This window comes from Pelecanus crispus, chromosome 3 (assembly GCF_030463565.1).
Source record: "Pelecanus crispus isolate bPelCri1 chromosome 3, bPelCri1.pri, whole genome shotgun sequence".
Taxonomy (NCBI): domain Eukaryota; kingdom Metazoa; phylum Chordata; class Aves; order Pelecaniformes; family Pelecanidae; genus Pelecanus; species Pelecanus crispus.
In genome coordinates this window covers 112,702,360-112,729,600 of record NC_134645.1, presented here as the reverse complement: position 1 = coordinate 112,729,600, position 27,241 = coordinate 112,702,360, and positions in this window count along the sequence as shown.

The window sequence follows — 27,241 nt, the reverse complement described above, 5'->3', positions numbered from 1 at the left end:
GTATATTTTTTGTTTGTGTACAGGTGGTAAAAAGAGCTGCAATAAATGATGGTCACTTTACAGGCATAGGAGAATCTGAATTACATGTTGGATTTCAGAATGTTTAACTCTGTTTAATTCCATCACACAAACACTGAGCATCTTCTTGATCATTGCTAGTTAGATCTCTAAACACTCTGCAATGAAAGGCAGCCATGTCTATGCGAGCAGAGAAAACACAAATACTGCATACTGAGTTTGCTTTCTCTTGTTCTGCTGCTCTCAATCTAAAGCAATTGTCACCTACAATTAAAAAGTTGATTCTTCTTCATACTAGTTTTGTGTTGAAGTTAAAATACCATCAAAAGTTTTAAAAATAAAAGTATGGTAAATTAAAGTGCAGCAGAGAGAGCTTCTCTGTGCAAAGTGCTCAGAAACTTTGGGGAAAGCTCAACATAGCTTAAACCGCAACTGCATGTAACCTGGAGAGAATTATCAGCAGACAGCTCAGATCAAAAGTGCATCAAGGCACTGAGAATAAAAACCATTTCCAGTTTGATTCCAGTGCTCAGGAGGAGAGGATATTGCATTTCCTTGCAAATAAATAAGATTGTGTTTGATACATGGCTTAACTATAATTTCTTCTTAAAGCCAATCTACAGGAGATGAATTAAGCTAACTTGTGTCACCAGAAAGGATAGCATAGTAGCATATGAATGAAATCATTATGATTTCATACCAATCAATATGGTGTCCATATGGTTACTCCTATGGACACATTCCTGTCATAATTCTTTTTGTCCATATTTTCTGAGCTGTTCCATAATTATTAGAAAAAAATGCTGTTTATTTAAATGTGAAATAGTGACAATGATGACAATAAAACTGTGAAGTTATACTAATAAAAGTGAGACAGACCCATATTATCCATCAAATTTTCACTCTGTGTCTGGAAGATAAACTAATTGGCCTTTTTCTGAGAGAAAGGGAGAGTGTTAGGACTTTTCAAACATGTCCTAACAAACACAAGCAGTATCTAGGAAAATATACAGTAGCAATGGAATATCACTCTACTACCCAAAACTGAAGGAAAATTAGTTTGAGTGGATCACTCCTCCACTACAGTATTCTCAGAAAAATTTTGTATATTCAAAGTGTAATATTAACTAAAAGATCTAACTCATGGTGTTCCAAAAGGTCACCCTGACATTTTGGCTCCAAAAGCTTTCATTAAGATTAAGGTCCATTTTTAACGTGGACACATTGTCTGTCTTCAGAACCACTTACAAAGAGAATATTTCTAGTCAGTACACTAATTTAATATTTAGTTATTACAGTACAGAATATAAGAACACTCACTGAGATGTCTTATTTGCCATGGATGAACATGAATTAAATATCAGTTCTCAGAATGCAAGTAGGATGAGTATACTTGGACATATCTTTAATTTTCATTAAACACAGAATAGCCCAGAAGTACTGGTAAAAGCATGAGTATTTGTCAAATTTTGTGTGGAAATCTATCATGAGGGGGCTTCATTAAATCTACAATGTTATCTTCACAATGCCCTCTTCTGAGTCATGAAATATAAGTACAATTATCCATGAGGAACACTGTAATCTGGCCAAAAATATTGCAGTAGTGAGGAACAACAGTTCACATCTGAGAGATTTTATTATATTTCAGATCAATTGCTTCATTTTTATCTGAGGTTTTTCTCTGCAGAGTTAACTGCATTTCTTGCTTGTACATTGCTGCTCAACAGCTTCTCAGTCCAACATAGAAACACCAGTCCCAGAGAATGAACAAGTTCTCCCATAGAGAGGGTTTCTAGAAGTTCATTTAAGGGAGGAAAGCACATACACAGCCTGTCTAACCTGATTCAACGGTAGCACGTCACCAGACAGAAAATACCCTTGCCTTATCTTGAAGCTCAGTAACCTCTGTACTCAAAAGGAAGCCTGAATTTGGGTTTTCTGTATATTCTATCTGCCTTGGAGACATCAAGGTCCGCATGGTTGCCTTTTCTACCCATCATTAGCAATGTGACACTGACATAAGGACAAGTTAGATATGAAATGCTCTTCTGAAAACACCTTCTTATACCAAAAAAATTGTATTCTCAAAACATTGTCTTGGAGGATCTACATGTGAGAGTGGTGAGTGTTGAAGTTATTCACTCCCAAATGCCGTGCTTTCTTCCTCCATCCAGTCAGGACAGTAGTATAAGTGGTTTATTCCACCTACTCATGCCATTTCAGAACCAGACTTCTTGTCTTTCTTAATATGTAGCACTAGCTGTCCTCTTCTACACAGTTACTACCAATGGCCTGTTTTATTAAGCAACCACCTTGAAGCACAATCCTGCAGAGTGCCTAGCCCATCGAAATTCCTTTTTTTGTTAATGTATTGACAGGCATTAGGTTAAACACATGTTTTAATGCTTCTGAATTAGAGGACCCTGTATCATGGAGGGCTGGGTCTCTATGCTAGACTGAGGAGAGAGATGGATGAGACAAATATCTCTTTGCTATCCTTACCTTTGTGCAAGAGGGACACATTGAATCTTTAGGCATTTTTAATTAGGTGGCCTAGTTCCTTCATGCTAACTGAAAGGAAAGAAAGCAAAGAAGCAGCATAGGGAGTGCTTCTAGGATTACAGGTTGATATGATATCAGTGCTTTGCTCGCAGTAATTAAAGTGCAGCAGGCACAAGGAGTGAAGCCTGGAGGGGACAGATGCCTGAAAGCGGGGGTGGACCTGGATGTTAGAGAAACATGGTCATAGAGGAAAGTCCCCACCCCTGCTAAGGGACAGATGGATTTTTTTGAGAACTTACAGCTATTTTGATTATGAATTTGAACACTTGAATTAAAACAGTTAAATTGGTACAGACAATAGAAAGAAGGAATGATATAAGGTTATATGAGCATTGTTTATCTTGCTTCCCATCTGGGAATAGTAATATCAATTCCTATCTAATCAAATATATCAACATTAACATTATTATACCTGTTTAACTAAACAGGTTCAAGTCCTTGCATTTCAAAATGATCCAACTCTTCCAGCTGAATAAATTTAACATAGCACACTACTTCACAACCAGGCAGGACAAGGGGCACAGTAAGTCATCTAATATATAGTAACTCATTAACTGGCAGTAAATCTGACCAATTTCACACACGTCACCATATCTTTAAAGTGACATAACTGTATAATTAGATTGCTCACTTCTGATATATATAGGTACTTATAGTACTCTTTATAAATGTCCATATGTAACATTGTGCAACAAACCACAGATGAGACAAAATGTGTGGCAGTTATGTGAAAAAGTGCCAGCACATACAGTTTTAGAAGTATAAAAGATGACCCAAAAACCCCAAAGAATAGTGGCAGTGGATAGACAAAACTGCCATTAAAAGCAGAGCAAACAGAGCAGAACCCCCAAAACCAAGAAAAGATAGAGACAAGCAGAAATAGAGAAGATAGCAGATTAAGAAGTTAAGTCTCAATCTACTCTTAGTCAAGCAAAAGGCATAATTTGCAGAGTACACAAGCAAAATGAAATTCAAACCAAGGAAACCTATGATGGTGCACTGGATGGTATACCGGAAGTATTCCAGTTTTTCAAAGTGCAAACTGTAAAGCAACATGCTTAAACAAAGCATATATATTTACAACAGTCAAGTCTAAGTATTTTCACCTATTTATAGAGAAAAATGGTATATATCTTCCTGTATATATGCAAAATCTGTAGAAGTCTGAAAACTTTTCCAGGACATCCCAAAAATCTGATTTTTCCCAGCTGTAGATAACATTCCATTTGCATGACAAGAAATCAATTGCTAGCAACCAAGCAACTGTGAGAGCTGCCTTATTCAAAGCGCTACTTTATAAAAATACTCGAATGTCACTTGGTTCAAATATTTGGCTTATCAAACACTGAATACCAGGGTTCTTTGCTAACAAGATAGTGACCCTCTGTTAATGTGCAATGAGAAGCCTTATGTGAAAGTTGGGGTAACTCGTGGACACTTAGCTGCCTGTCAGCTTGAGAGAACATGGCATTGCCTGCCAGAAAGTAGTGTGTTGGCCCCCTCCAGTGTCACAGCAAACTAAGTGTGTCAGCCGTGGTATGTCAAATCAACATGCCTGCTAGTGACTCACCATTTTACATTATTCTGGTCTTATGGTTCCACCACAGCAGATAAAAATATTCTTCAGCAACAGCTAGACATAAAGAAATTTTAAAAAAATCCATGTTAAAAATAGTAGACAATATTCAGGGATCAATCTACCCTTAAGAAAGGAATGTAAAAATTAATTATTCTTCAGGGAACAGATTTAAATGGGAGGCTGGTAAGTGACATGCAAGATCTGGCCTGGGTTTGAGTAATTCTTTCTTTCTCTCCTCTTGTCCTTCCTTGTTTCTATTTTACAATGAAGCATTTTCTTCTACATCTGAAAACTTCTTTGAAAGATTTTTGTTAAACTTAATAGAATCCATTCGTTTCAGCTTACTACCTATATAAACTACATACTTCTATATATTCTACATACTTCTACTACCATCTTCCTCTGTACAATGAACAAAGTACTAAATTATGAAGAATGCAGTGCACATCTTCATGAAGAGACACGAAGAACACTTTACCAAAGCACTTCCCTCTTAATCGCGGTCCCAATAAACTCATTTCACACAGTGACAAAGCAGTGGAGGTTACTTTAGAATATCGTGCTACTTCTTGGACCATACTGAGAAGGGTGTCACTGCGAACTTCAGGCAACTGAACCTGCTTCAGTAAGCTGAAATTGTCTCCCTGAGTTTAGTGCACCAAGGCTTTGAGAAGAGCTCCTGAGAAAAAGGTGAATATGTGTCCTTTCTCACTATTTTTTCTCTGAAATTCTTGCCACAGACTCAGAACCAGTGCTTAAGGGAGACTGCAAACCGGGTCTTACACTACCCTAAATAAAATACATACCTCTTACTCAAGGCTGGGAAAACCAGAGAGCTTTCCCACTGCTTGTAAAAGGGCTGGCAGAACTGTGCTGAACACCTTTTTACAATATCCTTCTCTAGAGCAGTTGCTGCTGACTCTAGCTACCAGTGGACAGAACTTGCACTTCTGGAAGTCAAGAATCACCGAAACTCAAATGGTTGCACATCACAGTTTGACAAATGACCTAGGACCATCTTTATCACTCTGTACGACCTAGAACATTTCCCAGCATCGGGAAAACCTGGCCAGCATATTCAAAGCAGCAACTGCAGAAAACAAGATATGGCTTCCCAAAGTTCTCCTAGCACATCTGCAGGCTGAACAGATTTTTTGGGGAGCAATTTCTTTAAAAAGCTCAAAGATCTCATCAAAGATTGGAAAGGATTATTTTCAAGACATAACACACTGGTTCAGCTTCAGTAATAAGTCACCCAATAAACTTGTTCCAGAATAAAGGCTGTGTAAATTTGCAAAGGATATTCACTTAAGTTTACACTCAAGTCTCTTGCCTTGCAATAGGCTGTGAAGTCCAGCCATCAACCTCATTCCAGAGTGAAGAACAAGACGGAGACTTTTTCCACAAAAAAATACCCCACCCCACGCTTAGTGTAGTTACATTAGTGTAGGAACCTAAGCTACCAGCAAGACCCTTGATCTCCTCTGTTCACTTCCTCTGACATGTTATAATTATGGGTTTTGGGTTTTCAGTTGCAAATTCAATACAGGTGTCAGGATGATTTTTGACTGTTGCTGTGTTGTAATGGTATATGAAATAGGGGCACTACGGCTCTGTCTAAGCTAAATGCCTATTACATGGACACCTATTATCCCTTCTAGTCCTGTGGTCCTAAATACCAAACAGTTTTTTGTCAGTAAGGAATGGGTGAAGTTGAGGATATCTTCAGGGTGTTTCAAAGCTGTACTGTTTACAGCCACAGCATTAACCCGTACTACTTGCAGCCCTGCAGGCTGCCTCCCAAAGGAGCTGCTGCCAGACCTGGTAGGGGACACCAAATGAGGTTGCCCAAAGTGTATTATTGTTTTGTTGGTTTGGTTAGTTGGTTCGCTGCATAGATTTTAACTCAATAGCAACATGAGAGAGAGGCTGGTAAGCAAAGTAGCAAAACTGAAGCCAAGGCCAAACTTCAAAAGCATTGAGCATCTCTGGTGACTTGACTTCAGCCCTTTTGGAGGATATCCAAAAGCTTGTATTCAATTGGTAAAGATTCAATCCCTCTTCCAATGTTGTCTTGGGTTCTGGCAAAGGACCTCCCCCTAGGCTGATATTTCCTCTAGCTTTGAATGGGTCTTTTCTGAGATTTTGCAGAAAGCCATAAGATGTAGAGAACACAAAGCATTTGTCCGATGCAGAGTTTCCCCTCAAAACATTTTGAATAAAGAGGATAGTAAGAAATAACTGCCTAAAAAAATCCTACCAAACAGTCTGTAGGAAACAGGGATTATACCTGACTAAAAAAGTTGGCAGGCTTTCATTGTCTGAATGATAGACTAGTTCTGCAGTGCCCTTTGATTGACTACTGCGGCCAGGTGGATACCAGCACTACAGGCAAAAAGCCACCAGGTTCTGAGAAATACTCATAACTGGCTGACATCTGCTGGCTGCAACAGTGCACTGGCATTACAATCCCACCACTAACTACATCATGTGTCAGAGAACATACAGTGGGCTTTCATGGTATACTTATATTTATGTATAAGACAGTTATGTAAGGTACAGTGTTCTTCAGGGAAAAGTAAAACGCTATTACTTTTCTAAACAAGTGTTTTAAATTTATAAAAAAATACCTCCCAAACTAATTCTAGCTTTATAAAATCATATAATTGGGTTTATATTTTCTCATTATCCAGTAACTAGTGATTTTTTAAAAAGACACTAACAATTTAAGAGACCTATAAAGCACAGACTGAATATAGAAATAGGTATCTTGGCAGAAATATGCAACTTCTCTAGCACTTGAACTGATTAATTGGTAATAAACTATCTAATAAAACCATGTTATGTCCAATAATATAAAAAATGTTCTACACAGAAATGTAAAAAGTAGGGAAAAATTGAAAGAGTCATACCTGAAGGGAAGCAAATATGCATTTTAAGAGAGGTTTTTTTAACAGTCTGCTTTATTTTGATTGATTTATTATTATGCTCAAATACTTCAGTATTATCTAAGTTCCTGTGGTAGGTAAAAATATGCAGTAGTTACATAACTGATTAAACCCATTAATACATTGCGGAATAGGACTATTTTAGTATATGAATTTCAATAGGTTAGTTGCACTAATAGTGCTTTGACTTTGATTTTTTTTGCCAACATCTCCCCGACGACCCATTCACAAAATACATTGAGCCATCATCCTAATGAAAAATCCTGCAAACAATAGAAATGCATATCTGATTTAATTCATTAATATTGCAATTATTGCAAAAGATAAAATGAAGACTTTACCTTACGCCTTTAGAATACTTTTACTGTATTTATTACTGCTATTACTCACTGATGAGCTACTATTATTCAGTGATAGTTAACATGATTTAAGATAACTTCCATTCTTAATAGTGTTTCCTAAAAGAACTGTTATTACTATTAATGTCTTAAATAATACTTAGCCAATGCAGTTCTGTTAAGTGAAGAGCTAAAGTAAGTTGGTAAAGGAGCGCTTTGAATGTTTTAGAGTTTAAAACAATCTATAAGGTAGACATATTGATATCTAACATCAAAGCACCTTTTAAGAAGTGGCAAAACTGATAAAATCATTTGTGAAAACATCAAAAAATCTTTTGAAATGCAGAATCTTTTGGTGATTGTGCAATATTTACATAATTAAGCATACAGTTAACCTTGACACATTACAATATGAGTAATTTAATTTTGCCTGCCTGAATTTTGTCTGTAATTTCCTAGCCTGTAGTAGTTTAATGATGCTATGCTTTAGGCTACTTTCCACCAGTGGACTTCAAGGACATAAGTAACAGCTTCCACAGGGGTGATGATAGCATCTGTCCCCAAGCAGCAGGAATGCTCATTCGCAAAGTCCATTTTACTGTACTGAGGCCTTAGTCAGTAAAACACATTGGAACCTTTTAGCAGGACAGATGCAGTGCAAGTATAGAAAGGTGTGGTATAATACCAGGATTAACTTCACCTTCTTAATGCTTTTATTTAATATCAATGGAGGAGAATTATAATAGATATCCAGTGTGATTTATTATGGTTTATGACCGTGGGCAGACATCAACCTCAGGCTTTAGCCACTGCCTTTTTGCATTTATTCCCATACAAGATGCAGGGGAAAAAATGCTACTTTTGCTGTATACAAAGATCTGCCAAGTCTTACATGTGCAGTAAGATGCTCTTTCTGTCAGCCCACTCTTTTCGCATCCCCGATATATGCCTCCTGTACTGGTTGTATGGCAGCATGCCTCCCTCCTTCTCCATTATCCCTTGCACCAGAGGGAACTGACTGGCAACTCCCCAGCTGGTGGCATCTAGTACACAAAGTCAAGGAGAGGTAAAAAAGGCAGTGAGGCTGTTCTGCAACCCAGGAAGCACGCACTCCTCTGCATCAGACTTGGACCACAGACCAGTCCCTCCTATCACACAACTGTGCGCTGTTGGGTTAGCCTCAGCCTAGCTTAGAGTCCCCCAGAAAACACAGTGCTGCTGTGGGTATGTGGTGGGTTGACCCTGGCTGGATGTCAGGTGCCCACCAAAGCAGCTCTATCTCTCCCCTTCTCAAATGGACAGGGGAGAGAAAATATAACGAAAAAGCTCGTGGGTCAATATAAGGACAGGGAGGGATCACTCAGCAGTTACCATCATGGGCAAAACAGACTCAACTTGGGGAAATCAGTTTAATTTATTGCCCATCAAATCAGAGTAGGGTAATGAGAAATAAAAACTAAACCCACCTTGCCCCCACTCCTCCCTTCTTCCTGGGCTCAACTTCACTCCCCATTTTCTCTACCTCCTCCCCCTGAACGGCGCAGGGGGACACGGAATGGGGGCTGCGGTCAGCTCGTCACACGTTGTCTCTGCCGCTCCTTCCTCCTCAGGGGAGGACTCCTCACACTCTTCCCCTGCTCCGGCGTGGGGTCCCTCCCACGGCACACAGTCCTGCACAAACTTCTCCAGTGTAGGTCCCACCCACAGGCTGCAGTTCTTCACGAACTGCTCCAGCGTGGGTCCCTTCCACGGGGTGCAGTCCTTCAGGAGCAGACAGCTCCAGCGTGGGTCCCACACAGGGTCACAAGTCCTGCCAGCAAACCTGCTCCAGTGTGGGCTCCTCTCTCTCCACAGGTCCACAGGTCCTGCCAGGAGCCTGCTCCAGCGTGGGCTTCCCATGGTGTCACAACCTCCTTTGGGCACATCCACCTGCTCCAGCATGGGGTCCTCCCCAGGCTGCAGGTGGATACCTGCTCCCCTGTGGACCCCCATGGGCTGCAGGGGCACAGCTGCCTCACCATGGTCTGCACCAGGGGCTGCAGGGGAATCTCTGCTCTGGTGCCTGGAGCACCTCCTCCCCCTCCTTCTTCACTAATCTTAGTGTCTGCATAGTCATTCCTCTCACATATTCTCACTCCTCACTCACAGCTGCAGTTGTGCAGGGTTTTTTCCACACTTCATAAATATGTTATCCCAGGGGCGCTACCACTGTTGCTGATGGGCTCAGCCTTGGCCAGTGGTGGGTCCATCTTGGAGCCAGCTGGCATTGGCTCTATCAGACATAAGGGAAGCTTCTAGCAGCTTCTCACAGAAACCACCCCTGTAGTCCTCCGGCTACCAAAACCTTGCCACACAAACCCAATACATTGGTGATTTTACAGATTTTGTCATTCATTGTACATTCCACATCTGTATATTTAGATGACATGCAATAATCACAGAATCCAAGGCACTGAAATATTATTTCCCTTAGGCAGATAGACAGTCGAACCTCTCAGTCTCAAAGACTAGGACTACAGTAAAGAAGGAGCCAGCGAAGCCGTGCCTGCACCCATCCATCCTCCCCAGACTTGACAGGCTGGCCAACATGACCCTGTCTACCACTGGTGACCATCCTCTCAGGCTGCCCAGGCCAGTGATATGCCAAAAACCATTCCTAAAGGATATTTGACCACAGCCACCCTTAAGAAGGAGTGAAAAACTTTAACTGTATGGACATAAGTTGTGCTGTGGTTCTTTGCTCCAGGACCAGAGTCAGGTCCCCAGCCTGTTTTATTTACTAGTAGCCAGCAGAAGGTGTGTCCTGTTTTTTAACCACAAACCCGCTCTTCTGCCAGGTGGAGTATGACTAAAGGCCAGTGATCACTATTAAAATATTTGCACTGCTGTAAAAATTCAAGCTGCTTTAGGTTTCCTTTGTTCCTTTTAAAGGCAGAGATTCACATAAGTTGTGTGCTGCTGCCTTTCCTCAGGCAAACCATGTCAATGCTGCTTCATCTCCGAGGCAGCAGCCTGTCTCTCATGTGCCCTTCAGTGCTACTCTCTGTAGATATAGGAAAGCAAAGTCATATCCCTCCTTCTGTCCCCACTTTTTTGGTTGTATGATTTTCATTAGCAACACATGGGAGAATTTAAAAGAAATCCTACTGGTAAACAGCAGGATCAGAAAATACCCTTCTTAATACTCTCTGGCACATCCAGAGAACAACTGGTCATGTGCCAGGTTTTTACCAAAAATCCAAGTTTGGTATAGTTTGTCCCTACTTGAAATTAAATGGACACATTTACTGTTCCAAATTTTCCAGGTGAATCTGGATGTGCCAGCAATTGAAATAACGGCAAAAGTTATCCAACATGAAGTGCTCAAGGCTGAGGTGTGCTGCAGATGAATATTGCTATTGAAGGACATTGAATACCTGTCCTTTGGCTAATCATACAGACAGCAGACAATCCCAATGCAGGTGGTGGTTGACACTTGGATGGAAGGAGAGAAGAGAAGAAAGACACCAAGTCTCACTCAGCCTGGTACTTGCCGAGAGCCACATGGCACAGCTTAGGTACCAGAGCTGAAATCAGGAGCCAGCACCAAGAACCAAGATAAAGATAGCTCAGGAACTGACCCTGTTGAGTAGACACTCAACTACTTGCAAAAAGGAATTGGATTAATTCAGGGAAGTTGTCTAAGACTTGCTAGAACAGGGTGGAAAATAGGCATAGTGTGTCATCAGCGAGAATATCTCTTTTACACAGTCATTACTGCAAACAGGTTTTATGATAGATGCAAAGACAGAAAACTCCACGGTCGCCTGAGACAATAAACTATGTGTGTTCAGATGTAGTCACTTCCAGGACATTTTGAATGCATGAATCTCAAGGGTAAGTAGAATTTTATATACAAAAATGTTTTGGTTTTTCAAGGCACCTCTGTGTATCAGCTTTTGGAAAATAACAGGTTAAATAAGGCTCATTACAACTCATTTTGCTTTCTCTTTTTTGTTTGTTTTTTCATGTCATGAAGTCAATATTCATTGCTCGTGTAATAGGAGTTAAACTTTTTGCTGCTTCCTCTTTCCAGCACTAACTTGCTTCAAATACAAATTAAGTGCTATTGATCTAAATTGTCCTCTCAAATTTGCTATAAGGCAATTTGCCATTCTCCCAAATCCAGAACAAAAATAGAAACAAGGTTTGTGTTTCTTGCAGAAAGCTTAAAAAGTCTATTCCAGGCTGAGAGGCATGTGCTGAGAGATCCCGTGTTTTATAGCAGCTCTTGCCAAATCACAGTAGCATCTCAGAAGCAACCTTCCCACTCTTCCTTAGCAGGATGTATTTCACATTAATATAGAATAATCTGTATGAGCACTGCAACTTTGCCAAGAGGAAATACTAGACACAGACACAGTGGAGCAAATATAATATACTTTCATATTAACATGTACTTGTTCACTTGCTTTCTTTGCACATGACCTGGCTGCAGACAATTATATCAAGAATCACTCATAATGAACTGATAAAGTCTTCTCCTAATCACAAAAAATTGAAAACATTGATCATTTTCCCTGCATTATGAACATTAGATTTAACTTTTAAAGCTTAGATAAAATTACATTCCAGTTAAAGGTCACACTAAGAGTCCAGCAGAAATCCTTTCCTTTTAAATTTACTTTAAATTTTTACTTTTATCAGACTGGAAACAATGTTTGACAATTTTTAGTAAGAAAATGTTTGAAATTCTCAATTTAAACTTACTTTTCTGAAATACTGAAGGCCAGAAATTTGTTGGTTTGTTTTTTTTCTTGCAAAAGGAGGTTTTCATTTGCTAGTTAAGACTGATCACATTTAGGAATGCAGTACATGATCAGATAAATAAATAATAGTTACTAGCAATGTATACAATAAAAATAGTGGAAGCAATTAAACTTGAAAGTCATTTGTCCAAACATATTTATTCATAAAATGTGAAAAATAAATTTCCCTATTTGTAATAACCTTCCAAGTACTCTAAACGTACTTCTGGATAGATTTATTAGTAGATGGTCTATTACTATAAACAAGCAGTTCCAGTATTTGGAAATCAAGGGTGTCATTGATTTCTTTCTAAATTGTTGGTGATTGACTTGAGCGCTGAGGTCGCTATCTTGCCATCAACTCATGTCTTCTAGACAGATGGCAACTACAGATATTCTTGGGATGAAACAAGGCACTGATGTAAGGCATAATGAATATGTGACAAGAATGATACTAGGTGCCAAAAAAAATCACAGGATATAGTTCTAGAACAGTTTCTCTAGGGAAAACAAATTGTCTAAGTAGTTTGAGAGGAGACTTTGCTTTAAATCTCATCAAAATCCCAGATGGGGTGGCCAAAAGAGTTTGTGCTTCATTTTAGCTCGTGGGGGAGTTTTCTGCTCAGGCTGCTTCTGAAACCAGGATGAGCTGTGCATATAACAGATGAGTCCACAGTACAATAACATATTCCTGTTTGAAGGCAAAGGCCCCTCATCTTATAATTCACTGGCTTTAGGGGCTGCTTCACATGCAGTGAACTGTCGGACTGGGGCCAGGGACTGGGAATATGTGAATTTGAGGGCTGCAGTTCAACAGAATGGCTTTGCTTTACCTAGTTGTAAACATGTATTGGTTAGCTTTTCTTTCTAACCTATCTCAGTCTTACTTAGTCTATATGTGTACTGTAGAGTAGGTTCAGTGCTGTACACACATTTTATCACTGTTATCCCCTGGAGCTTCCCTTAGACTCCTTTATATAAAATCACTATCACTGCTGTAAACCAGGATGAAGTCTAACATGCCCAACTTCAAAGCAACCAAGGAGATGAGCTTTAGGCCTAAAAAACTTAAGCACTTAAAATAAAGCTTAATTTAGTGCCAGAAAAACCTAATTCTGACTAATTTATTTTAGTTTAATGCATGCCTGGAGGCTAAGCTCAGAGCTAAGTGTGGCACAACATCTGAGGCTCACCCCTTCCTTGCTTTTGTCTCGCTCCAGGGAGTTAGTAAGTTACTACTTGCACTTCAAAGGCCAAAAGTCACCCTACCCCTTAGGCCAGGGAACAGGGGGGCTATGGGTGGAAACAAGGCTCATCCCATTCTTCTCTGCCTCTTCACAGCCAACTTGACCCTAGTAAGATGAGAGCATCAAAACCAAGAAAAGGTACTATCCAAACAACCATCAGTAGGATCCAGTGGCAAAGAAGTCCTCAGGCTATTTCACTTTTTCTGACTTTACTTATTTGCAGCACAGCAATAACATACCAGCATAAGCTGGCATATGCTGGGTGGCCAGAATACACTTAGTGGCAACAACCTAACAGAAATGGCATGATTAGAAAAAAAAAGAAACTGTGATTCAATGTATTTGAAGCATTTTTTTTTTGTTCACTGATGATAAAAGGAAGAATAGTTTGCCATGATGAAATTTTAAATAATTCTCATTGCCCAGATGAGTTTGAAGACTGATTTGAAATCTTAATCAATATATATTTTCAATTATTTAACTTGAATTTTAGAACATTTGCAGAATTTTTAGGAATTGGAAGGGAAAGGACATAGTGATACTGAGACCTTATCTTCATCTAATAAATATCTGTCCTTGCTTTGATTGCTGCTGTTGACCTTCAAACATCTTTTATCACATTATATCCATAAGTTTGTTTTATTATCTTCACTTGGTCTAATTACCTGGATCTTCCTATACTGTTCCCTACAGGGAAATATACTGGTGAAGTTTGGGTTTTTAAATACTAATTAAAAAATTCATTAGTGTGTGAATTAATTTCCACTCTTTGTATTTTCCTCTCCCTCTTGATAGCCATCAGAATCTGATAGCAATATAGTTGTTGCCATACTTTAATTATACTTGTAGGGTTCCTTTATCCACCTGTGGTATAGGGAAATAAACTTTGTTACACCCAGCCTAAATGCAAAGCCATCTAACCTAGATCTAATAGGTTTAAATATAAAAATCATTTATTTGTATAATTGTATAAATAGTTCAACTGTGTCCCTAACATTTCATTATGTATTTAGTATGTGGAAAACCATTTTAAAACATCCTTCTTAAAAATGTTCTTGGGCAATATGTTGAAGGCTGGGTTCATAAATCTTATTTGTTGTGATAAGTTATGTACAAATGCACTGTAAACAAGTGTCAGCCCACTTCCAGTTTCTTGCTTGAGGCTGGTGTTCATTCAAGTCTTACATGCCTTGTACACACACAGTTTCATGAAAGTGACTTTAAGATTGTGGGTACATCAGTGGCAGCTTTTTGTTCCTATAACTGATATGTGCAAGCTAGTGTTCAGTGACTAAACTAATTGGACAGGATTTAATGACATAGGATTCAGATCTGCTATGGAAAAATTCGGGTATGGCATGGTTGCTGTAAAAACAAGATCCAGAGAGGCTGTTTTGTAAAATCACGTAAAATTCCTGTAACAGTACAGTGGGAACATCCGTGCCTGTTGAGCCTCAGAAACACCAATATGTCCTGTTAGTTACTGAGGAACACCTGTTCACGATATTACTTAAAATGCTGTTAACTACAAAACCAAGCATCTAATCAGTTAGGCATTCATCTTCAGCTCTGTAACTCAACTAGCCATGCACTGCTTCATTTAGTTTTGTCCTTTGTTTTTCCTGTTACAAAGTTGAATGAAAAAAGCATCAGAAGAGTTCCTTTGTGCTGTAATTCATTAAGATCTTGTCCAGTTGACCTCTATCAGTCTGTATTAAATTTAATAGAAAAAAATCGTCTTTTTCTAGATTAGGTCCTCATTTATCACGAAAAAGATAGAACTGAATGTCGTAATTCTCGTTGCACTAAGGCTAAAGTAATTTTAAATTACAGCCTTATACGTTGCAGAATAGAAAGGTTCTTCAAAACCCACCTAGGATGATAGGGTCATATTGGTGCAACAATGGAGTGTAGCAGTGGTAACTCAGGTTCATATTATGAACACTGAGATGGTATCGTTTCTGAGTTTGATGGGATAAAAGTGTAGAATTGCTGCTGCTGTTGCTTTTTCTTATCCTGACTCCTGTTTCTTGAATTGCTTTTTGCACATTTACAGAGCCTTAGTAGGAGAGGTTGAAGCTGCAGATCCATTGTCCTGAGAAGTACAAACTAAAGATATGGATCTCCGACTGTGAAGGAGCCTGGAGTTTTGCATTCCAGATGACAACTGCATTTGTCAGTATGTTATGGGCACATGATTACAAGAGGGGTTTCCAGGCTGCAAATCTCAGAGCAAATCTCAAAGGAGAAGGATTCCTGTCACCCCTCTTTTCTCCTGCACCTCCTGTGGGCAGTTTAGGCATATCTTTGCCACTGCCACCTTTTTCAAGTGCTGGCTGAATTCCCTTTGGACATCCCTAGCTTGCTCTATGAGACATATTAAGAATTTAGGGAAATCTTTTGCATTTTAAGTTCAGAGCAACCTAGATGAGGAGTTATCTAGATGTTTGAATGTTGTGTATGACAATACTAAATGTCAGTGTTCCCAAATTCCTCCGTATAACTGACTCTATATTCTTTTATAGTTGTCCTTCAACTCCCCCAACCAGACTACCATTTTCAGAATTAAGTAGCTCTGAAGCATCTCTGGTTTTTTTCAGAATCTGTACTAATACTTTCTGAAAACTGGCTGCAATAAGATAATTTCTATTATTTGACCACAAATTCAGAAATGTCAAGAACTCTGGTCGTTTCTGAAAATTGACAGATATATACATCTGTATGTATCCACATATACATCTGTACACAAATATCCCCAGGTACACAAAAATATAACATCACCTGCTTAACTCACTCTTCCTAGCAAATAAAACGTTCAGTGATTTTTAATGCCAACACATATCATTCAGAAGTTCAAGAGGAAACAAAGTGAAGGATCAAGAATCTGATCCTTCACACTCTTATTAACAAATTACAAAATTAAGGTTTCAAAGGAGCAGACTGTCAAAGATATTCCTTCTTCTGCTGTCTCTAAAGTAAAGAAAAAAATTGACTGTAAGAGCACGTTTGCATTCATTCATATCAAGTAGCATTCCCACTATCACATACAAGATATACAATCTCATGCTGAACACAAACTGGTATGGTTCAGTAATGAATGTATGCAAGTCTAAATAGATGATTTCAGGTGGTTGTTATCTAGCTGGGTCAGAGTTTAGATAGGGAGGCACAAAAGTCAAAAGAGACAAGCAGCATAGGTGGCCTGTGGATAAAGAGGTTCATTCTTCTGTGCAATCAATCACCTTCAGGGGCAGAGAGTTTGCTTCACAAACAGAGAAAACAAATACGTATATGACTGAGAGGGTGAAACCAGCTTTGAAGAGACATGATTACATTGGACTGGGTAGTGGCATGCTGGTTTCATCTTAAACGTCTAGTTTAGATTACACCGCATAAATACACACTCAAAGGACCAAGTATGTGCTAATTTCCCTTAACTTTGTACTGGTGCTTTTCCAGTTTCAGTGAAAAATCCTATTTACAACTAATTAATATTCAGGAAAAAAAATTCCTATTCTCATAACAGGAAATTAATTTATTAAAAGTTACTAAATGGAACAGAAAATACATAGTACATTGTTCTATTTGCAGAGAATATTGGGTTGGGGGAAAGAAATACAAATTAAATTGATTAACTAATGGCCAGACTTTTACTGGGGCTTGGGCACAGCATTCCACTTGAACTTCAGAAGAATAATGCATTGAAACAGATTTTAAAAAACTGGCCCTAACACTAACATTTTCAGATCTGATTATTTAAAGGTAGAGCTTGTACTGATGTCCTAAGCTTGCAGTGACAAATGTGTGAACAAGCAAGCCCCTCTATTTTCGGTAAGATTGGAGTCAGAGACATCTATTGCAGAATCACAGCATGGCTGAGGTTGGAAGGGACCTCTGGAGGTCACCTGGTCGAACTCCCCTGCTCAAGTAGGGCCACCCAGCACCAGCTGCCCAGGTCCGTGTCCAGACGGCATTTGAGTATCTCAAGGACAGAGACTCCACAACATCTCTGGGCAACCCGTGCCAGTGCTTGCTCACCCTCATAGTAACAAAGTGTTTCCGGGTGTTCAGAAGGCCCGGCTTGTGTTTCAGTTGTGCCCATTGCCTCTGGTCCTGACACTGGGCACCACTGAAAGGAGTCTGGCTCCCCAGGGTCATTTTTTTCGCAAAGCTGCTTTCTAGCTGGGCAGCTCCCAGCGTGTACTGGTGCCCAGGCTTGTTTTGTCCCAGGTACAGGACTTTGCGCTTCCCTTTGACGAACTGCATGAGGTTCCTGTCAGCCCATTTATCCAACAATTTATAGATGAGTGTGAGGACTCATCCCACTAAAGAAATCCGGGATTGGCCAACCCTTCCATCTGACAAAAGGTGAGGAGAACAAGATCCTCCAGTAAGGAAAGGATTTAGAAAGAGATTATTTGGGAAGAAGCTACAGAACTAAGGCAGCAGATTTATGCTTGAGTAAAGACTGTTTTTTAATCAGTAAACAAAATCTCAATCCATCATTTGAAAAACAAGAGTCAATCCTGCGCCCAAAGAACTGAGAAGGAAAATTATTCTAGTTGGTGTTTATGTATGATTTTCACTGTTAAACATCTGCAGCTCCAGTTAAACCCTTAGCCAAGAATTTAAAATGCAGTATTGGATCACATGTTCCATAGCTGGGGTTAGCACCATTTTGTTCCATTGCAAGTCTGGAACTCCTGAAGAAATAAATAAAACAGAGAGAAGATTATGTTTTAACTTCAGAAGCTGATTACCAAGCTGTTCTGTTTGTCAGAAAACTGGTGATGTGGTTAAAGAGAAAAAAAGAAAAATGGAGCATGTGTTTTTATACTTGTGTTCACTGTGTTCTGCCTGCAAAGATGCACAAAATGTCACGTATATCTTTGAACAGAAAATGATTGCTCTTGATATATAAGTCAATATAACTTATAAAGCATGAGGAAGTATAATGTGACACAAAGCTCACCCTGCAAGTCTCTCCCTCAGTTCCTCTCTAATAATGTGAGGTGGAGAAAATTTCTTTCTCTTACCTTATATCCTTTGTCTATTTGAATGTTAGGAACTTTTAATCCATTTGCCTACCACAGTGGAAAGTATTGTAGAGTTTAAAAAACAACAATACTGAATAATGGTTCTGAAGTGACAGCCTTCGTCTTATTTTTGCTTCCCAAAATATGAGTCAATGAACTTTGTAGCCTATCTGGGCTATTTTGGTTATTTGTGAAAATGTATTTGCAGACTTAAGACTTCAACAGGAAAAAATCTGCTGGAATGCCTCTCACGCTTATACCAGTGACAATATGGATCTTTCCTAGAGACAAGTCTTAACTGCATAAAGCCATCTCTTTTATTAAAACTAGACTAGAAAGAAGAACGAGGGTATATCTAATCTAAAAGGGAAGTGGCTGAAAACTTTAGTAGGTGTCTAGAATTTAAAACTTGTACAAAGGGATAACTTAATAATACCAAGATTTTCCTCAGTTATGAAGTTAATATGAAGACAGTTGGAAATGGAATTCTTACCTACTTCAATTTTAAATAACCAAACAAAAGATGCAATAAAAAATAGAATACCATGTTAAATGTAGTACAAAACTTACTGTCAACAAATACAGTTCAAGTAAAATCTTGGCAGCATGAATGGACAGTTTGATAATTGAGTCACCGCTTTCCAGACTAGGATCAAATTTCAGACTGACTTAGAGTGCCTCCAGCTGTACAATGCATATAGTCTCCTGAATGCCGAAAGGGGGGATTTTATGATAGCCAAGTTCCAAAGAAGACAATGCACTCTCCTGGTCTACCAGGGACAGAAAAAAAGACTTTTTGATGACTAAGACCATGTTACAACATGTGACACTACAATAGCAGCTAGAAATAATTGTCTGTGCTTGTATATTGCATGGAAACACACTAATAAAAGCAAGTCCAGACATAATCCTTAATAGATTTTCCAGTATTAATGTAGTTCTGCCTGTGCTTGGTTCTGCTCTGTGATCCCATCTAACTGCACATGCCTACAGTGTTCATAGCAGTGCTAGGGCTGAGCAGGACAGAAATATAAAGGCAAATATTAGCAATACACCAACACCATCACCCTAATAAATAAATATTTGAAGAAAAGTTGATGTATAAAATCAGTACAGGTATACCACTCAAACTGCAAAATGAGGAAGGTCATAAGAAAACATTAGTGCAGTACACAAAATGAAATTTCTTTCATAGAGTCAACAAGAGAGTCAAAAATACAAACTTCAGATATCTTCAGATATCTCACTGATAGTATAAACTGTCACATTATGATTTAAGAACCTGGTTCTACTTCAGTTACACAAAATCCTTTTTCATTTTCTAGGATATAAAATATAAAATGATGTCATAAAGATCTATTGCAGGAGGTCCTATCAGCCAGTCATTAAAATGCAGAACATCTGAAGGGTAAATTAAGACCAAGGGGTTTAGCAAAACCAAAAAGCACCATGAAAAAATCCATGCAGCTATAGAGGGAAACATTTAAATCACTATAAAATGATTATAATTTGCTTGTTCTGAATATAGTTAATATTTGATTAGGTAGGTGCTTGGAGTTAATGCCCTTCTTAATTAAATCAGACTCCTCCTTTTCTATCCCAAGAGAAAAAAAAAGATTGATCATGCTTTTTTTCAAATGCTAATTACTATAAGCAGGGAAAGTCTTAAATCAGAATGCTTTATTCAGTCCTGCTGCTTCATCCATTTGGATCCTACTCACATTTCCTTGGGAGGCCTGCTCTTTTGTATCTGTGAAAATAAGCACAGATGTTGACTCCACCTTCCTCAAAGTAAGTTTTGCCTAATGACCATTTTGAATGTATCCCACTTGCACCTGTTCAGCATTTTAAAGTAAAATAGAGCACTTGATTGACTCCAAATATCTTGTCCAGATTTTCTTAACTTGATTATGTTGCCATAAAAGCCAAGAGATGATTTGAGCTGCAGCCACGGTATCAGCTGGAGTAGGGCCAAGTTCATCATTCCTGGAAGCATTTTTTTGTTGCTGTTGAAATTCTGACTTGGATGATATTGCAGATTAATTAGAACATTAGATGTCACTACTACTGCACTGAGGTATAAAAAGAAGCAAAGAGAACCATATGCAATTATTTATAGTGCACTAAGTATACAAAAATGCTAATATTAAAACGATCACATTGATCTCAAGATGACATTTCTGCAGAACTGCTCTTTTCTTTATCAAGAGAATGCGCTAGCTCTCTTATTTGCTACCTCCTCCTGCAACAGAAATCCTCATACTTATTTTCCTCTATTATACTTCTTTCCTTTTCCATTAGAAGTGTCTGAATTGCAAAATTATTCTCTCAGAGAATTCACCAAACCTTACCATAATTAAATTTCTTGTCAGATTCCTAAGGTTTTCAGCAGTCTGGAAAAAATACTTTCATTTACACTTTCATAAATATGAATAAAGTTTTCTGAAATCTATAGATCTATTTCTGGTTTCACAATTCTAAATCAAAGGGGATTTGGCCTTTAACACCTAACTGTGTATTTTCAGGTCATTATTATCACCATTTAAATTTACACAAAACCACTGTTTCATCACAAATGAGACAGCATTCTATGAGTGATTCCTTTGCTCCAAAATTAAATGAAACCTTTACATTCCACAGTTCTGTTTGAAAATGAATTCCTTATATGAAGTGATGGAAAAAAGGACACATGATGAAATGGAAAAAAAAAAAATCAATTTGACATTTTAAGTAGGTATGCTAGTATGTGACACAACATTTAAAAAATAGAACCAGAAAGCCATTCTGTGAAGAAGTATGAGCATTTTTTTCAAAAAAATGTGAAACTGAAATATCTTGTTATTACCAGGAGGTATTTTCTTGACTTTTCTTCTCAGTTATTTTGAATCAATGTAAAACTGTGAAATGTTACATTTTTTACTATATTATACTCTCCAGTGGAAGATGATTTTGTAAATTGGTGGTGGGGCAACAGAGGAGTTGCTTGACTTTAGATTTGATACGTCTAATTAGAAGACCTTGATTGCAGTTGCTTAAAATTTCATGATCACATTTTTTCCCCACAGCATCTCAAGTAAAGGAATCTTATATCTATTTCTTGATTTTTTAACTCCAACCATTTTCTCTTAACAGAGTCCTGTAATGTGAATTTTATGTTGCATAATTCTGCATGTATGTACAAATTTTATATATGTGTGTATGTACATATGTATGTATGTTTCTTATATATTGCAAGGAAAAAAAATGATTCAACATCGTATCAGAGGAGGATTATTAGTAGTTAATAAGCTATAGACTACTAACAGATTCACAACTTAATTTGCTAATTTTTTTTTCTCATGAGAATTGAGTAAGGCAGAATTCTTACAGAATTCTTAACTATTGCATAATTAAAAATTGCATCTTAATGCAAACATATAAGGAGAATAATGAAGTCTTTACAGAAAGCCTACATTCTAGCACTTCCTGACTTGGTGCTTTCTTTGGTTTTTTAGCATCCTCCCTAAAGTAAATTAAATGCCCATTGGTACACACCAGTTTTACATAAATTATCTAGTATTTCATAAAGCATCACATATTTGAATTAACTGCTGACATCTCATTATTTAAAAAAGAAAAAAAAAGAAGAGATGGTGTTCTTTAGGTCATAAATGGGTAATAGTGTGATACTAGGACACTTCTGTATGCTTCTCTAAATCATGTCACATCTAAATGCAAGCCAAAATCAAATTACTTACATTACAAAATAGTATCATAATGCAAACTATAAAAATAAAAAAGATTCATTATTGATATCAACATCTGGTAAACAATGCTGTCACTTGTCATAATAAAATATCTGGCCATCATAGTGAATATTCCTACTGAAATTCTCACATATGAAGAAAGACAGAGATGTGCTGTGATTTGGTCTTCCTGTGACTGTACATAATTTAAAATTATATCTGCTGAAAAATAGTGATGATCCCATTAAACACAGAATAAATGCATTATACTGGCTAAAAATCATTCAAAAGTACACTGATCCAGAAATTAAACTGTCACTGACAAAATATCAAGCTGCACCTTAGCCAGTCAGATGAACATAATGTTCAGTAATGCAACATGGTATTTCATACTAGACAATTCTTTAAATTAGATATGTTTCATCTTCAATCTTCTGTTAGCTGACCTGACAATAAATATGATGAATCACTAATAGTACATAAACCTAAGATTATTATGCAAAATTATTGTCCCTTTTTTTTTTCCCATACTTAGGTAAACTTATATGGACACAGGCTATTATAATAAATATTGAGAACTTGAAATCAGGATTTTCAAGTTATATTTCAGTCAGAAAATTCAAAGAACAAAAAGGCCATGATCTCCCAGAAAACATTACTGTCAGCTATGTCTGTCTTGTCTCTTAAGAGTTCTTTCCCAGAGATTCCTGAATTACAAATCCTAATTAGATATGTTATTAATCTTATTCACATGAGAAAAGTTACATGTGGGCACAAATATTTGCTGGATTAGAGCCATAATATGCTTCTGGTGGCTTTTGGAGCATAAGCTCCTTTTAATTTTCTAATTCATTGAATGTACTCCATTTCAATATTAAAAATCTTTGTTCCTAGTTGGTTTTATGATCTTTTTAAAGCATGTTTAGTTTTATTTTGCCTATAATTCAATAAATATGTACAATGTTGCCAAATGATAGTGAAGAAAATAAATTTATGTTGGAACTACAGTAATACTGCCAAAACAGATGCTGCTTAATAACTAAGAAAGGTCTTCAGTCATAAGGGCTGAGAAACTTTTGCCTTGTACAAATAATAGAACATCTCCAGGTGGAGGTGGGAGGGTTTAAAAGCTAGTCAGATACTAATGAGAAAAGGGGGCTTTTTCATCATAAAACTGGAAGAGACAGCAGTCTCAGGATATGTACATGTGAAAAAAGTTACATTTAAACTAGTGAAATGCTGAGATTCTGCTCCTGAATCCCAGTGTGTGTATTGGCTTTATCCCAAACTGTAATAGGACAAAATCTAAAATAGACAGCAGCACTCACACACCCTTCATTACTCTGTGCACTGATTTCCACAGAAATTAAATATTGGAAAGAAGTCATGGTGAAACCCAGTCTCATATCGGATCTGGACAACCATGAATCAGGACCCAAGTGACAGTCTGACATGCTATGAAGTCTAGTTGTATCCAGAGACACCTACAAACAGAAGAGATCATTGTGATGGGATAAAACGGAAATGAAGGAAGTGTGATGCAGAAGCAGCTATGTACTTTTTATAAATTTATGATAGTAATCTGGGAGTTCTTGTACTGGTTCTTAAAATCAGGAAGGTCAGAGATAAACCTTTTGTAAATTGCCTATCCTTATTTATATGAAAATTTTGCGTCCTGTAATACTCAGCTCTGTTTTCAAATACTGGTACAGATTTTCCATTCACTCTGCTACGAGTGGTATATGACTATGTGAAGACAGAGCTATCATCAACTATGAGCAACTATTCTCCTTTATAATTAAGAACCTTTACGCTCATATCTAAATTATGAATTTCAACAAAAATACTAAGTTTAAATGCATTTTAAGGCAGCAATGGATTTTTTTTTTTTTCATGGGAAACTTGAAATCAGCAAGCACGGCCTTTAGCATTTTGAAATAATTAAACCAGACCCCAGGAAAGGACTATTCACAAATGTTCACAGACAAGAAACATATTCTAAGCATAAGCAAACTTCAGTATTTTAAGCTATTAAACCAGAAGGGAATGTTTTTCATTTTCTATTTAAGAGAAGCTTAATGCTGATGTACATGCAGCAGACACATTTGACAGGAATCTAATTTTTATGTCAACAAGCTATCGTCAACATGTGTTATTAATTTTTCTTACTATGCTTTCCTTACTGGGGAGGCCCTGTAGGCATAGCCCAACAAGACTATAAGAAGATGGTGGTTGTTCAATAGCTTAAATATCACAAACAATAGTACCAGATGGACCTTTAAAAATTCCATCCACCCCCCCCCTTATTTTCTTCCTTTTAGATACCACTAGCTTGCTTTCTTCCTACTCCAGTTCCCACAGAAACAACATGGACAGCTTCCCCCATTGTGAGCTCTGTGGACCCTGACATTTGTGCAACGGGTCAACAGTATCCACTTTCTAAATACAACCTTTCAAGATCCACTTCTTCTGCCATCATTTTCTTAGAAGAACGTAGTAAAACAGCTTTTTGCACTTAAAATTTCTGCCCCTCAGGCAACTCTAGAGAAAAACAGTTGTTCTGTGCTGATTATTTGTTTGTTAATGAATATGGCATTTAAACCACTAAGAGTGAAAACCCAAAACAAAAAAATCAAATGAATGTTGACCACAGTATCGAAAATGGGATGTAGAGAAGTTGCTTTATATCTGTCATGTATATATATGCATTTATATGTGTGAATATATCTTTCCAATAATGAATATGAAGAAAGTCTCTTCATATTCAGGATCAAAAGGGTGCTAGCAAGACTGCAGAATCTGCGCTGTAAGAGATTAGATGTATATTTGCAAATACACACACATCATTCCTCATTTTTCTATAAATACAGCCTTCGAGCATTTTGTGGATTAGAAATTATTTTCCACATGTTTCTGCATATGAAAATTGGCTCAGGCTTTCTAATCTTGTTAGCATTGTATCATTCCATTTGTTGAAGCTGCATTTTAATTGCTAAATTGCTTGTCATTGGTTACTTTGAATACATTCTCAATTCTATTATAACCATGAAAGACTTTCAAAGGGATTATGAAACTTTCTCTGCAATAAAGGTATTCACATTTCAAAGTAAACCTTATGTCTATGCATTTCACAGGACAGACAATGTTAGCTGAGAGATAACCACTTACTACTTATAATATAGCAAGGCTGATATATGGGTGTCATGGTTTAACCCCAGCCAGCAACTAAGCACCACGCAGCCGCTCGCTCATTTCCCCTGCCCTGGTGGGATGAGGGAGAGAATTGGAAGAGTAAAAGTGAGAAAACTCATGGGTTGAGATAAGAATAGTTTAATAATTGAAATAAAATAAAGTAAAATAGTAATAATAATAGTAATAGTAATAATAATAATATACAAAGCAAGTGATGCACAATGCAATTGCTCACCACCTGCTGACCGATGTCCAGCCAGGCCCGAGCAGCAATTCCTGCCCCCCGGCCAACTCCTCGCAGCTTATATACCGAGCATGACATCATATGGTATGGAATATCCCTTTGGCCTCTTTGGGTCAACTATCCTGGCTCTGCCCCCTCCCAGCTTCTCACTGGCAGGGCATGGGAAGTTGAAAAAGTCCTTGACTATTGTACATACTACTTAACAACAACTAAACCATCGGTGTGTTATCAACATTATTCTCATGCTAAATCCAAAACACAGCACTATGCCAGCTACTAGGAAGAAAATTAACTGTATCCCAGCTGAAACCAGGACAATGGGCCTTTGCTGTCAGCCTGAATTTTGTCTACCGCCTATTTATCTTTTTAATGTTAACTTTTTGTATAGCCTCTGTTTACCTCTTTATGTCTTTCTCAGCTCTTGCAAAGGCATCGTGAAGCACCAAGGAGAACCAAGCTGGGACACCAACTGGGTATCTCTGGTTAGACAGATGTCAGTGCTACAGCCTTAAGGATTTGGCTAGAGACACACTGAGAAGACCAAGGTCAACATATCCAAGGCATGGTGTATCAGCTGCTGAAACCAGATTTTGAAGCAGTCTTAACTCTCAGACAGAAGACTGCCAGCATGCCAGCAGGCCAAATGTTTCTTATTGGGTTTCCCCCTTGAATACCAAAATACCTAAGAACTGTATAATATTAAAGGGCAAGATCTGATTCAGGAAGAGATACCTGGCTCAGACACACAATTTAGATTCAGGTGTCATGATATTTCTCAGTGCAGTTCTTACTTGTTAGGTACCATTAAAGTTCACATCACCCAGACTGTGCAGGGAGCTGCCTAAGACAATAGGAAACAATCAAGTGTGGGAGCATGTCTTCAGTTTCACGTGTCTCTTCAGATAAGTGTCTTATTAAGCTGAATGACAATTTCCCCCTCTGCTCCAGACACTCAGCTCAAACAGTTAGAGGAAGGATCTATCCTTTTGTTCTCAACATGGCCAGAAAATAAGCTTGCTCTCTTCCTGCCCAACAGCTCAAAACCGTTGGAGATCTAGCTCAAATTTCTGGTCATACTCAAGGACTTAGAACTTGAATCACCAGTCTTGAAGGAAAGTAATGAAATGAGATTATAAGGTATATTGAAATGCATGTCAGCAAGTAAAATGCTTCTGCTGAAGTCATTTTACTTCATGGGGAATAATTAAGTATTCATGGAACTTGTTTCAAAGCTTTTGATTTGCCATACTAGATTGAATAAAGAGGACTGCCCCCTCCCTTGAAGTGTTCAAGGACAGGTGGGATGAGGCTTTCAGCAACTTGATCTAGTGAAAGGTATCTCTGCCCATGGCAGGGGGGTTTGGAACTAGATGATCTTTCAGGTCCCTTCCAACCCAAACCATTCTGTGATTCTATGACTAATATCCACTTAAGACTCTTTCTACAGTCAAGCTTCAGCTGTAATACTTTATCTGGTTTAGTCAATGCCCTTCAAGAAAGGTGTGAAGATGTTGGAGAGACTCCAGAAGAGAGCAATGAGAACAATCAAAATTTAGAAAATATGG